Source organism: Podarcis filfolensis, assembly GCF_964270895.1.
Source record: "Podarcis filfolensis genome assembly, chromosome: 2".
Taxonomy (NCBI): Eukaryota; Metazoa; Chordata; class Lepidosauria; order Squamata; family Lacertidae; genus Podarcis; species Podarcis filfolensis.
The window spans coordinates 106,522,199-106,535,108 of record NC_139605.1 but is presented as its reverse complement, the minus strand read 5'-3'; the positions used below and the strand labels follow the sequence as shown (position 1 = coordinate 106,535,108).

At 39.2% G+C, this 12,910-nt stretch overlaps 2 long non-coding RNA genes across 2 annotated transcripts; both read left to right on the top strand.

Annotated features, from left to right (window-relative positions):
• Window positions 1-752: 752 nt before the first annotated feature.
• On the top strand, window positions 753-3,983 carry LOC310755725. Its single transcript, XR_014544472.1, has 2 exons — window positions 753-3,723; window positions 3,754-3,983. It is a non-coding gene; the product is annotated as an uncharacterized lncRNA (long non-coding RNA).
• Window positions 3,984-4,720: 737 nt separating this feature from the next.
• Window positions 4,721-8,249, top strand: LOC310755729. The gene is made up of 2 exons (XR_014544479.1): window positions 4,721-5,947; window positions 6,007-8,249. It is a non-coding gene; the product is annotated as an uncharacterized lncRNA (long non-coding RNA).
• The last annotated feature ends 4,661 nt before the right edge of the window (window positions 8,250-12,910 follow it).

Here is a 12,910-nt window from a genome sequence, read left to right as displayed (position 1 = left end):
AAAAGGTAAACATCTTGACCTTTTTCTATTCTATGCATTAAAAAAAAGAAAAAAGAAAAAAAAGCCTGACAAAGAAATAACAGAATTCAGTCTTCACTTCATATGGAAAGAGGGGCATCTCAGGTCAGGTATATAGTTGTGCAATCTTCTTCTCTAAACAGCTTCCCCTAGCATCTGTTTCTAATCTGAAAAGTATTCTTGAAAAAAGAAATCTGTATTTTGGAAAGAAATTGAATACTATCTTGCAGATCCTGTGCAGTTGGGTCTGAAAGATTATCTGTCTGGTTTACGCACAAGAGGGCGCCTGGGTTCTGCATGCAGAACAGATTCATTTACTTTCAAAGCTCTAGTCTGGTTGATATCTTACAGGTTGCAACAGAGTCCAACGAGTCTTATGTGGCACAGGAGAGGGGAGAGGGGAGGAAGTTTGGGTCATGGGCAGCACATGCTGTATATATGTATATATACATGCAGTATATATACATGCAGTAGTAGGGTAGTAGTAAAGTGGTAGTAAGATGCTAGTAAAATAGTATTAAAGTGGTAGTAAAGTAGTAGTAAAGTGGTAGTAGGATGGTAGTAAAATAGTAGTAAAGTGGTAGTAAAGCTGTAGTAAATTGGTAGTAAAGTGGTAGGAAAGTAGTAATGAATTTGTAGTGAGGTGGTAGTAAAGTAGTAGTAAAGTAGTAGTAAAGGTCTCTAGTTTCATCAGAAAAACGCTGAAGGGTATGCTTGAGTGTACTTTCCTGCTGTGATAGGAATTTTATGGTCTTAGATATATGGTAATGTTCATAAATGCACATACATAGATCAACACAGGAAGACCAACCTGGAACCATTTTGATTCCTAAACTGACCAAATCCTTTCTCTGCAAGGTTAAACTGGAAAAGCCTCCCCATTGTCTCTTTCCTCACAAATCCTGTCTCAAGGATATGTCTGTTTGAATAAGGTGTGAGCCTGTGACCTGGCCCAGGAAATAAGTATTTTACCACTACAAAAGAATGGCCAGACTCCCCAGGCAATCCAATCAAGTAACTTGCCAGACAGGAGATAAACTGTGACAGGAGAAAAACAACATTTAAATTTCTGTGATGTAGGTGGGATGTATCTGAGGGGTGGTCTTAGGTTACACCCCTTCTGTGATGTATGTGTAATGTTTCTGGGGGTGGTCTTGATCTAGAGGATGGGAATTTCAAAAGTCTTTATAAGGTCTTGCACACCTTGGTTCTGGGTCCTCTTCCTCTCCTGCGTGTGAGGGGAGTACCCTGTTGCAACAGATCAATAAAGATCAAGCTTACTAGCTGCTTTGCTTCTCAATATTCTCTGGTTGGCCTCTGTTATTTTCTCCTACCAATAGGGAACCTATGTAAGGACTCTATATGGGCTCTTGGATACCCCATAAGGGAAAAGAGCATATTTTTATTTACAACAGATGGCGACCACGAAGGGACTTTTGGTTACCCGGATTCTGGAGGCGAGGAAGGACTGGTTATCCAGCGCGCACCAGGCAGTTTGCCAGGAGGAATAACCAGTCCTCCATCGATTCCAAGGTCTGGAAATAACTGGAGGTTCAGCGGGGCTAACCAGAGGAAGCAACGCTTGATCAGGCCGGCCTTAAACAACCAGTCAAGAGATCGTGGGATCACCAGGAACAGCGCATGCGGAAGTGAGTATTAAGTAGGAAACACGGGTAGTGGGTTGGGTTCTCTAAACCACAGCAACCAAAATTATTTAATTCTTCCTTTTCCCTTCAAATCCACAATTTCTACTTTTTTCCTCATCTAAAAATTGCCTTCTCCTCCTTTCTGTCCCCTCGATCTCAACACCAGCCCTAGCCCTTCGGAGTATGCCCAGGCAAAAGTTGTGTGTGACTTCTTTCATTTCCCTTCTACAGTCTATATGCCGACCTATTCCTTCGGAGTTTTGCCCAGAAAAAGGTCGTGCTTTTTCTTCTGTACTGAAAACTAGAACTCCCAGGTGCAGCCGCACCTCTGCCATGGCGATCTTTGTTAGGGATGACCTGTGAGCAGAGAACGCAAGGGCACCTGATTCCTTTCCTTCTTTGTCATTTCTGAGTCCTAATCTGGCACTGCGCTACGCAAGCGTCCAGTAGGGAACTCTCAGGTTAGATTGTAAGAGGCAGGAGGTTGCTGTGGGCTCCCTGACTGAGAAATGACCATAGGGGGGGTTTGAGATCGCTGACTGCACTGTTAGCTTAGTAGCCAGGAAAGGCCAACAGCTGTACCAGCCTAGTAAGTCAGGCCAGACGAACGGCGGTGTGTCACAGTAGTAATTCTCGGAGTTGTCCAAATTGAGTCTACTGTGGGTTATTTATTGTGTTTCCTGAAAAGTGGGGATAAAACCCCGACTGCAGTATAAAAGTAAAAGCTAGCGCTATTAAAATTCTTAAAATGGGTGCACCTCAATCAAAAGAAATGAACCTGCAGACTCCTGATGGGAAATAAGCCCAGTTGGCGCTTATTTCCGGCCTGGACTCTGACAGTCCCCTTCAATTTGTGTTTAAGAAACATTTTTCCTGTGTTTAAATTGTACTTAGATAACATCCAGCAGCTGCTTATCTTAAATGTGCCATCTAAAATAAAAATGCAAGCTTGCTCCAAAATTTTAAATCTAAGAAAGCCATGTTGGGCCTTATCAATCTTAAACAAGACAAAACTGAGAATGAAGTGTGCAAATGTTTGTTATTTGAGAGAGGCTCTAAAAGAGAGTTTCCCTCCCAAGTGGTAACATCCTGTATATGTGCTACTTGTGTTCTGAAAGGAGGATTACCCCACCTCCTTCCTCTAGTTTAAGTGAGGAGGGTGATTTTAAGTCTAATGGTAAATGATGTTTTGTTGTAACTTTTGAGTTTGTGAGTACACCTGTGTTCCAGTCTATTTTGGAATGTGAAGTTAACCTAATGTTTCTGCTGCAAAAGCCTAGTTGAGCACAATTGCTCTCTCAAGCTAAAATGCAGTCTCTGTATTTCATTAAGCATATGACTGACAATATGGTCTTCCTTCTAAGAAAAATATCTGAGTCCAGTTTTAACTTTGATTTGGTTGGACAGAAGAGTTATTGTAAGGCTCCTGATATCAGTCTCTATAAGACTTCCTGGCTTCTTTTCTTAGAAAATGCCCCCCCCCCCCCCGTTTCATTCTGTCTCTTTCAGGGGTTTTTTCTTCTTACTTCTGTGCCAGGTAAATTTACTCCCGAGTAAGCTTCCTTTAAAGGAAACTGCAAAGGGGGGGAGCAATCTTTCCTAAGGTACCCTGCATCTCACTTTCCTATGTGTAGTTATTAAAAAATAATAATCTAAATTAGGTTTTACTATTCCTCTGCAAGTTCAGGAAAAATTGAGGAAAAATTGTTCACTTGCGTATTCCTTTTAAATCAAATCTATGGCTGTTTTAACTATACTTGCACTCTTTAGTCTAAGGAAGAAACTCACTCAAACTAGCTTCAAGATCTGCTAAAAGGGTTCTGTATAAAGTTGGGTACTTTTATTTTCCTCTTCCTTAGTACATGATAGGTGCATGGCTTGTGGTCTCTTCCCCAGTTGTGTCTGTGTACATAAGTATGTATGTGTTTCTGGTAGTACAAATCTTGCTATGAACCCTGTATTTTAGGGTTGGACTAGATGATCCCAGGTCCCTTTCAACTTTCCCAATTTGTGGCTGATGAGTTGAAATTCAGCCCAGATTTGCTCTTTGTTTTTAAAGGTGAGAGGTGAAAGCCGTGATGTTTTGAAGCAGAACTGGTGATATCAGGCATTTGAGTGATTACAGTGTTTATCATTTTGTCTATTATTTACAAAAATCAGACTTAAAAGTCTACTCAAAGTTTAAGCACATACAAATTCATATAATCCAGTAGAATGAGCCTTGACATATAATTGAGTAGCCTTAACCATCCTGTAAATAAAGGGCAGGAAAATTTTGTCTGCAAATGGTAAGGCTGAAATGACTGAGAATGTTAAAAATCTTATGAATTCTGACTCTCTGGCCATTTCCCCCATATATAAGGGAGTGGCAGATTGTTCCGCGAATGGCCAGAGGGATATTAGCCCTTTCCTGTACATAAAGGAAGCAGTCCCTTTGCTTGGGCTGCAATTGCTAGCTTTGGTTGGTGAATACTTGAATTGCTGAGTTTCTCTTTTTTGTTTTAAAAATCTAACCTTATTTTTATAATCTACTCCTTACCCTGCCCTTTCCTTATTCAAATTCTAATTTTGCCAAAAGATGCAACATTTTCAATAGTATAAAAGGTTTGCTGAGACATGAACTCTGCACATGCACAGAGGCTAGATCAGCTAAAAAAGAGAGAGAGAGGAAGGAGGGGGGGAAAGGAGGGGGAGAGGAGGTTTGGAGAGCAGTGTGCTGCAAGGAGGAACCTATCCAAATTTCCTTATGTAAAACTTGGAACCATTGAGGGAAATCACCCTTAATGTGTCCTTTCCTCCAGGGACAAAATGGACCATCAAAAGTCAAGAGGTTGCCAAGTTTCAAATCTAACATGCCAAATTCTTTTCACAGGTAAATATCAAAGCATTCCCACTGTGAGTTCCTCTCTTGAGTAGTTAGCCTCCCCAATGGGATTTAAATTTTATAACAGTTTTTTTTTGTGTATGTGTGTGTATGCCTATGCATTTTAGGAACAGCATTTCCTGACAGACTTCTCACATGAAATAATTTTCCCTTTAACAGGATATGTATGAAATAATTTTCCCTTTTAACAGGATATGTGAACCCCATTAACAAAGTGTTTGTCCCTTCTTTTCTCCCACAGCACAAATGATAATGAGGGGATGCAAACAGTGATTTAAATACTCTATAAAAGTAATTGCATTTGTATTTCTTTTCGTCTTTCTTCCCTTAAAGCCAAACAGTCACTTTCTTTCTGTTCAGCAAAACAAGTCTGAATCCCTGCTATATTGGTTTATTTCCCTCTATCTTTGTGGCTTTGACACTTTTTTAGGTTACAAATAATCTGTTCATTTATTAATCAGTTTTTCATTGGGTTGTTAGAATGCCAAAACAGGTTACTTCAGGTTACTTCAGGTTTAAAAAAAAAAAATTGTGTGTCTTAGCATTTATTTATTTTTGGTTCCTCATAGGTCATTGTGTGTGTGTGTGTGTGTTTTACTTTGGGGACATGTCCATCACATGTTGAAAGTCATTTTCATCAAGTTCTACTTATCAGATAGCACATGCTGAATTTGAAGCCTTTTTCCATTGTTTTCCCATTTTTTTAGTCCAGTAGTAATCTGTGGTTTTGATAATATCTTTGTATTATTTAATAATAATTCTTTTCTGAATCTGATGTCTTTGTGTCAAGTTCGTTTTCATCTGAATGGTAATCTAATTTTTTGTTTTCTTTTTATTTTTTAAACTTTCTTGTATTTTTTTACAGTTCTCTTTCTCTACACGTGGAGTAATTTTTTATTTAATAATATGGAGAAAAAAACTAAATGAAGGAAAGCAAACAAACTTAGCAGATAATAACAGTAATTATATGGAAATGTGATAATAATATTAAAATGAGTAAAATGCTTAACATGCTAAGATTTTATTATTTGCAGCTAATAACTCAAGGAGATTTTCTTGGGGAGGGGGCTTTTGCTCCTTCCTTTTTCTAACCCTGTCTTTAAAGTCCCCCGAAAACCCTGGCCCCTTACAGGATATCACTTCTACAGATGTGGGATGATGAAAAAGCAGCAGCAACCCCTCAACTCAGTTCTTCACCATCACAAGACCTGCAACAACAGACACCAGAGTTTTCAAAGTGCCCACAGCTATCTCTTTCAAAGGATACAGACTGACGGGGGAGTGGGGCTGACAAAGGGGGGAGGAGTTGAATTGCAAGGACATTTTCTCACTTTTGAGATACATACGTAAAAGATCACAATTGTCTCAAGATATGTAACTGATATTTAATTAGTTTGTTGTGTATACATACGCAAAAGATCACAATTGTCTCAAGATATGTAACTGATATTTAATTAGTTTGTTGTGTATTATGTGTTATTATGTAGGAATGCTGAAATGTGTCTGATAGTGTGTTACCCCCACAAAGGGGGGACAAAATTTCTGTGTGTAATTGTTTCTGTATAATGTAGGGTGCATAACTATGAACAACAGAAGGGTTTGGCTTACACCCCAAGTTTTTTCCATGGAGGATTCTCATATATTACATGCTTTCCGATAGAGCAGGCTATATTTAGATTAAGTCAACTGATGATCATATTTGCTTGTCCCACCTGGCACTCTGCAGTGTGCCCATTCATTCATTTATTTATTTTAATTTTGTCACAAAAAATATTTATTATTATTATTATTCAAAGGACACAAATAGTGATTTGTTTTTCTATACATGAAGTTCCCAGAAATAAATTACTTTTTTTACTATTTCTGTCTCTCTTTGCAGTCACTTTCTTTCTGTTCCAGAAAACTATTTTGAATCTCTTCTATGACTTCTGTATCTCTTGCAGATTCAGTACTGTCTTTAAGTAGCAATTGTTCTGTATTTGTTTATTAATCTTGGATTTCCCGTATAGCCGTGAAATTAATCTAACCACAACCAAGTATTATTCTTGGAACCATATTTTATCAGGTAGTTTTGAAACAACACTCTTTATTATTATTTGGGATGTTTTGATTAGAATGCCAAATGTAAATGGGTGTAGATCATGTCTCAAATTTTATTTATTTGAGGACACGTCCATCATACGTGGAATAAGGTTCCTTCACTTTGTTTATATCTCCAACACATTATTTATTTTATTTTATTTTGCTAACATCTGCATATCATTTTCATACTTTCCCCCCCAGATTGCACACAGTGAATCTTAAGGTTTTTCCCCATAATTGCTCTCATTTTTTCATCTCAATTGGACAACCAAATTGTGTGCTTGCTCTTCTCTACCGAATTTTGATTTTACCAAGGAGAAGCTTCAAGATCCATGAAAGCCCAGATAACAAGAAAAGTGTATATGCCTTGATTTAGCAGGAATGATCCCTTATAGAGTTAAATTAACTAATTTGGACAAGTGCCCTTTTAAGAATGGTTGTTTTAACAGATTGCTTTGGAAAGTTGAGAACCATGGGCATATATAAATTCAAATTGGACTCAGTTTGAATTGGGCAAGTGTATCCAGGCTGCAATTAGCTTTTTGGTCCTTTAAGAGCAAGTGAGCAACTTTCCTAGAGTGCAAGACCAACGCCAATAAAATAATAAAATCCCATAGAAAGGCTAAGGCAAAGACATCTCTCTCATGATATGTCCAAACCTGTGCCAGCTATGGTGAGTGCCAGGCGACATGGTTAAATGAAAGCCCTGAGGGGACTCAACAGGATGTGTTGCTGTACCAGTATGCTAGTGTGAGACCACAGAAGAGCTAGCTTGACACCTGAGAAACACACAAAAATGGCGAAGGACAAAACACCAACTGCATTTTTCAGTCATTGCTGGACCTTCCTGCTAAGTGTAAAGCATGGAACACTATTGAGTAAATGGTCTCTCCCAAAGAGCTAGAATGCCACAAGTAATTTAGTAACAAAATGCAACATATGTTATTTTTATATGATATATTTACACAAAGGCATCCATTTACAACATACGATGTTATTATTTGTGGGGCAAAAATTTTTAAGAAAAATTCTAGCCCCAAAAGGGGGATAATGTGATAGGAATTTTATGGTCTTAGATATATGGTAATGTACATAACTGCACATACATAGATCAACACAGGAAGACCAACCTGGAACCATTTTGATTCCTAAACTGACCAAATCCTTTCTCTGCAAGGTTAAACTGGAAAAGCCTCCCCATTGTCTCTTTCCTCACAAATCCTGTCTCAAGGATATGTCTGTTTGAATAAGGTGTGAGCCTGTGACCTGGCCCAGGAAATAAGTATTTTACCACTAGAAAAGAATGCCCAGGCTCCCCAGGCAATCCAATCAAGTAACTTGCCAGACAGGAGATAAACTGTGACAGGAGAAAAACAACATTTAAATTTCTGTGATGTAGGTGGGATGTATCTGAGGGGTGGTCTTAGGTTACACCCCTTCTGTGATGTATGTGTAATGTTTCTGGGGGTGGTCTTGATCTAGAGGATGGGAATTTCAAAAGTCTTTATAAGGTCTTGCACACCTTGGTTCTGGGTCCTCTTCCTCTCCTGCGTGTGAGGGGAGTACCCTGTTGCAACAGATCAATAAAGATCAAGCTTACTAGCTGCTTTGCTTCTCAATATTCTCTGGTTGGCCTCTGTTATTTTCTCCTACCAATAGGGAACCTATGTAAGGACTCTATATGGGCTCTTGGATACCCCATAAGGGAAAAGAGCATATTTTTATTTACACACTGTTATGTGGCCCTCACAAAGTCGCCCAGAAGCGAATGTGGCCCTCGGGATGAAAAATGTTCTCCAGCACTGCCCACAAGCAAGAAAATATTAGCCCTTACTCATTTGAAAAGGGAGCCAAGGAGCTTGCAAGAAAATGTCTTTTCTGTCCGATTATTTCGACATTTAAAAGGTAAACATCTTAACCTTTTTCTATTCTATACATTAAAAAAAAAGAAAAAAGAAAAAAAAGCCTGACAAAGAAACAACAGAATTCAGTCTTCACTTCATATGGAAATAGGGGCATCTCAGGTCAGGTGTATAGTTGTGCAATCTTCTTCTCTAAACAGCTTCCCCTAGCATCTGTTTCTAATCTGAAAAGTATTCTTGAAAAAAGAAATATGTATTTTGGAAAGAAATTGAATACTATCTTGCAGATCCTGTGCAGTTGGGTCTGAAAGATTATCTGTCTGGTTTACGCACAAGAGGGCGCCTGGGTTCTGCATGCAGAACAGATTCATTTACTTTCAAAGCTCTAGTCTGGTTAATATCTTACAGGTTGCAACAGAGTCCAACAAGTCTTATGTGGCACAGGAGAGGGGAGAGGGGAGGAAGTTTGGGTCATGGGCAGCACATGCTGTATATATGTATATATACATGCAGGATATATACATGCAGTAGTAGGGTAGTAGTAAAGTGGTAGTAAGATGCTAGTAAAATAGTAGTAAAGTGGTAGCAAAGTAGTAGTAAAGTGGTAGTAGGATGGTAGTAAAATAGTAGTAAAGTGGTAGTAAAGCTGTAGTAAAGTGGTAGTAAAGTGGTAGGAAAGTAGTAATGAATTTGTAGTGAGGTGGTAGTAAAGTAGTAGTAAAGGTCTCTATTTTCATCAGAAAAACGCTGAAGGGTATGCTTGAGTGTACTTTCCTGGGTGGAATATTTCCTCAATAATGGCTCTTGCTTGCTTGGATGAAGGATAGAGAGGGGTGTTTGTGTGCGTAGAAACTACCCTGCTGTACAAAGGTAGAATTTGCATTCATGAAATTTGCTTCTGGTCCTGCCCACCACTGTTATGTGGCCCTCACAAAGTCGCTTCTCATTGTTTGTATGTTGATCCCCGTTTACGCTATTATGCTAAAGAAGTACACCAGAATTTAGTGGTGTTGGATATTTTGGCTCCCAAAATGTCCGCGCCAGCAATGGCCGCATAAAATCCTTTAGTCAGAACTGAGCGATGGGCAACACACTGTCGTGAGTCAGGAGCTGTGTGAGGAGCCAGTAGTCAAAACTGAGGTGAGGACAAAAGCATACCCTCCAACATTTCTCCGATGAAAATAGGGGTGCCCTCTTCTGTAACAACAATTTTACTACAGTGGTACCTCAGGTTAAGTACTTAATTCGTTCCGGAGGTCCGTACTTAAACTGAAACTGTTCTTAACCTGAAGCACCACTTGAGCTAATGGGGCCTCCTGCTGCCGCCGGGCCGCCGGATCACGATTTCTGTTCTCATCCTGAAGCAAAGTTCTTAACCTGAAGCACTATTTCTGGGTTAGCGGAGTGTGTAACCTGAAGCATATGTAACCTGAAGCATATGTAACCCGAGGTACCACTGTATTTATACCACATCCATCTGCCTGGGTTGCTCTAGCCACTCTGGGCGGCTTCCAAAACATATAAAAAGGTAATAAAACAGTAAACATTTAAAAACTTCCCTATACAGGTTGCCTTTAGATGGCTTGGGGGTTGTATAACTCCACACCATCCAACATTTCTCTGATGAACATAGGGACATCCTAAGGAAAAGCAGGATAACATCAGAAACCAGGACAGCTTCAATAAATCTGGGACTGTCCCGGGAAAATTAGGGACAACTGGAAGGTTTGCAAAAGTGGGGAAGTTAAGATCAAGGAACAAGAGAGAAGTCATGAGTGAAGGACAAGCCAAAGGAGAGGGTGAGGGAGGAGGCTTATTGGTTTGTTCTTGTTCTTATTTTTATTGTGTATTTTGTGTTTTTTACCTTGCATTTTTATGTTGTAAACCAACCTTAAATCTACAGATGAAGGGCAGTATATACAATTAATAAAATAGTAACAATACTATAGACAGGCATGCCATTGTTCAGGAAGGTCTACTGTATAAATAGGGGTATAAATAGTAAAGTAGTATAAGTAATAAAGTAGCAGTAGTAAAGGGGAAGTAAAGTGGTAGTAAAGCAATAGTAAACCAGTAGTGAATTAGCAGTTAAGTAATGGTAAAACATTAGTAAAGTGCTGAAATAGAAGTAAAATAGTAGTGAAGCAGTAGTAAGGCATTAGTAAAATAGTAGTAAAGCAATAGTAGGGTAGTAGTAAAGTGGTAGTAAGATGGCATTAAAATAGTAGTAAAGTGGTAGTAAGATGGTGGTAAAATAGTAGTAAAGTGGTAGTAAAGTGGTAGTAAAGTAGTAGTATAGTAATGAATTTGTAGTGAGGTGGTAGTAAAGTAGTAGTAAAGGTCTCTATTTTCATCAGAAAAACGCTGAAGGGTATGCTTGAGTGTACTTTCCTGGGTGGGATATTTCCTCAATAATGGCTCTTGCTTGCTTGGATGAAGGATAGAGAGGGGTGTTTGTGTGCGTAGAAACTACCCTGCTGTACAAAGGTAGAATTTGCATTCATGAAATTTGCTTCTGGTCCTGCCCACCACTGTTATGTGGCCCTCACAAAGTCGCCCAGAAGCGAATGTGGCCCTCGGGATGAAAAATGTTCTCCAGCACTGCCCACAAGCAAGAAAATATTAGCCCTTACTCACTCATTTGAAAAGGGAGCCAAGGAGCTTGCAAGAAAATGTCTTTTCTGTCCGATTATTTCGACATTTAAAAGGTAAACATCTTGACCTTTTTCTATTCTATGCATTAAAAAAAAGAAAAAAGAAAAAAAAGCCTGACAAAGAAACAACAGAATTCAGTCTTCACTTCATAGGGAAATAGGGGCACCTCAGGTCAGGTATATAGTTGTGCAATCTTCTTCTCTAAACAGCTTCCCCTAGCATCTGTTTCTAATCTGAAAAGTATTCTTGAAAAAAGAAATCTGTATTTTGGAAAGAAATTGAATACTATCTTGCAGATCCTGTGCAGTTGGGTCTGAAAGATTATCTGTCTGGTTTACGCACAAGAGGGCGCCTGGGTTCTGCATGCAGAACAGATTCATTTACTTTCAAAGCTCTAGTCTGGTTGATATCTTACAGGTTGCAACAGAGTCCAACGAGTCTTATGTGGCACAGGAGAGGGGAGAGGGGAGGAAGTTTGGGTCATGGGCAGCACATGCTGTATATATGTATATATACATGCAGTATATAGACATGCAGTAGTAGGGTAGTAGTAAAGTGGTAGTAAGATGCTAGTAAAATAGTATTAAAGTGGTAGTAAAGTAGTAGTAAAGTGGTAGTAGGATGGTAGTAAAATAGTAGTAAAGTGGTAGTAAAGCTGTAGTAAAGTGGTAGTAAAGTGGTAGGAAAGTAGTAATGAATTTGTAGTGAGGTGGTAGTAAAGTAGTAGTAAAGTAGTAGTAAAGGTCTCTAGTTTCATCAGAAAAACGCTGAAGGGTATGCTTGAGTGTACTTTCCTGCTGTGATAGGAATTTTATGGTCTTAGATATATGGTAATGTTCATAAATGCACATACATAGATCAACACAGGAAGACCAACCTGGAACCATTTTGATTCCTAAACTGACCAAATCCTTTCTCTGCAAGGTTAAACTGGAAAAGCCTCCCCATTGTCTCTTTCCTCACAAATCCTGTCTCAAGGATATGTCTGTTTGAATAAGGTGTGAGCCTGTGACCTGGCCCAGGAAATAAGTATTTTACCACTACAAAAGAATGGCCAGACTCCCCAGGCAATCCAATCAAGTAACTTGCCAGACAGGAGATAAACTGTGACAGGAGAAAAACAACATTTAAATTTCTGTGATGTAGGTGGGATGTATCTGAGGGGTGGTCTTAGGTTACACCCCTTCTGTGATGTATGTGTAATGTTTCTGGGGGTGGTCTTGATCTAGAGGATGGGAATTTCAAAAGTCTTTATAAGGTCTTGCACACCTTGGTTCTGGGTCCTCTTCCTCTCCTGCGTGTGAGGGGAGTACCCTGTTGCAACAGATCAATAAAGATCAAGCTTACTAGCTGCTTTGCTTCTCAATATTCTCTGGTTGGCCTCTGTTATTTTCTCCTACCAATAGGGAACCTATGTAAGGACTCTATATGGGCTCTTGGATACCCCATAAGGGAAAAGAGCATATTTTTATTTACAACAGATGGCGACCACGAAGGGACTTTTGGTTACCCGGATTCTGGAGGCGAGGAAGGAGTAGTAGTATAGCAGTAGTAAAGTGGTAGTAAGATGGTAATAAAATAGTAGTAAAGTGGTAGTAAAGTGGTAGTAAGATGGCAGTAAAATAGTAGTAAAGTGGTAGTAAGATGGTAGTAAAATAGTAGTAAAGTGGTAGTAAAGTAGTAGTAAATGTTCAGTTTCTGTTAAGTGGTTCTCATGGGAAAGTTACAGATTCTGGCTTCACACAATTAACTCAAGGCAGTGT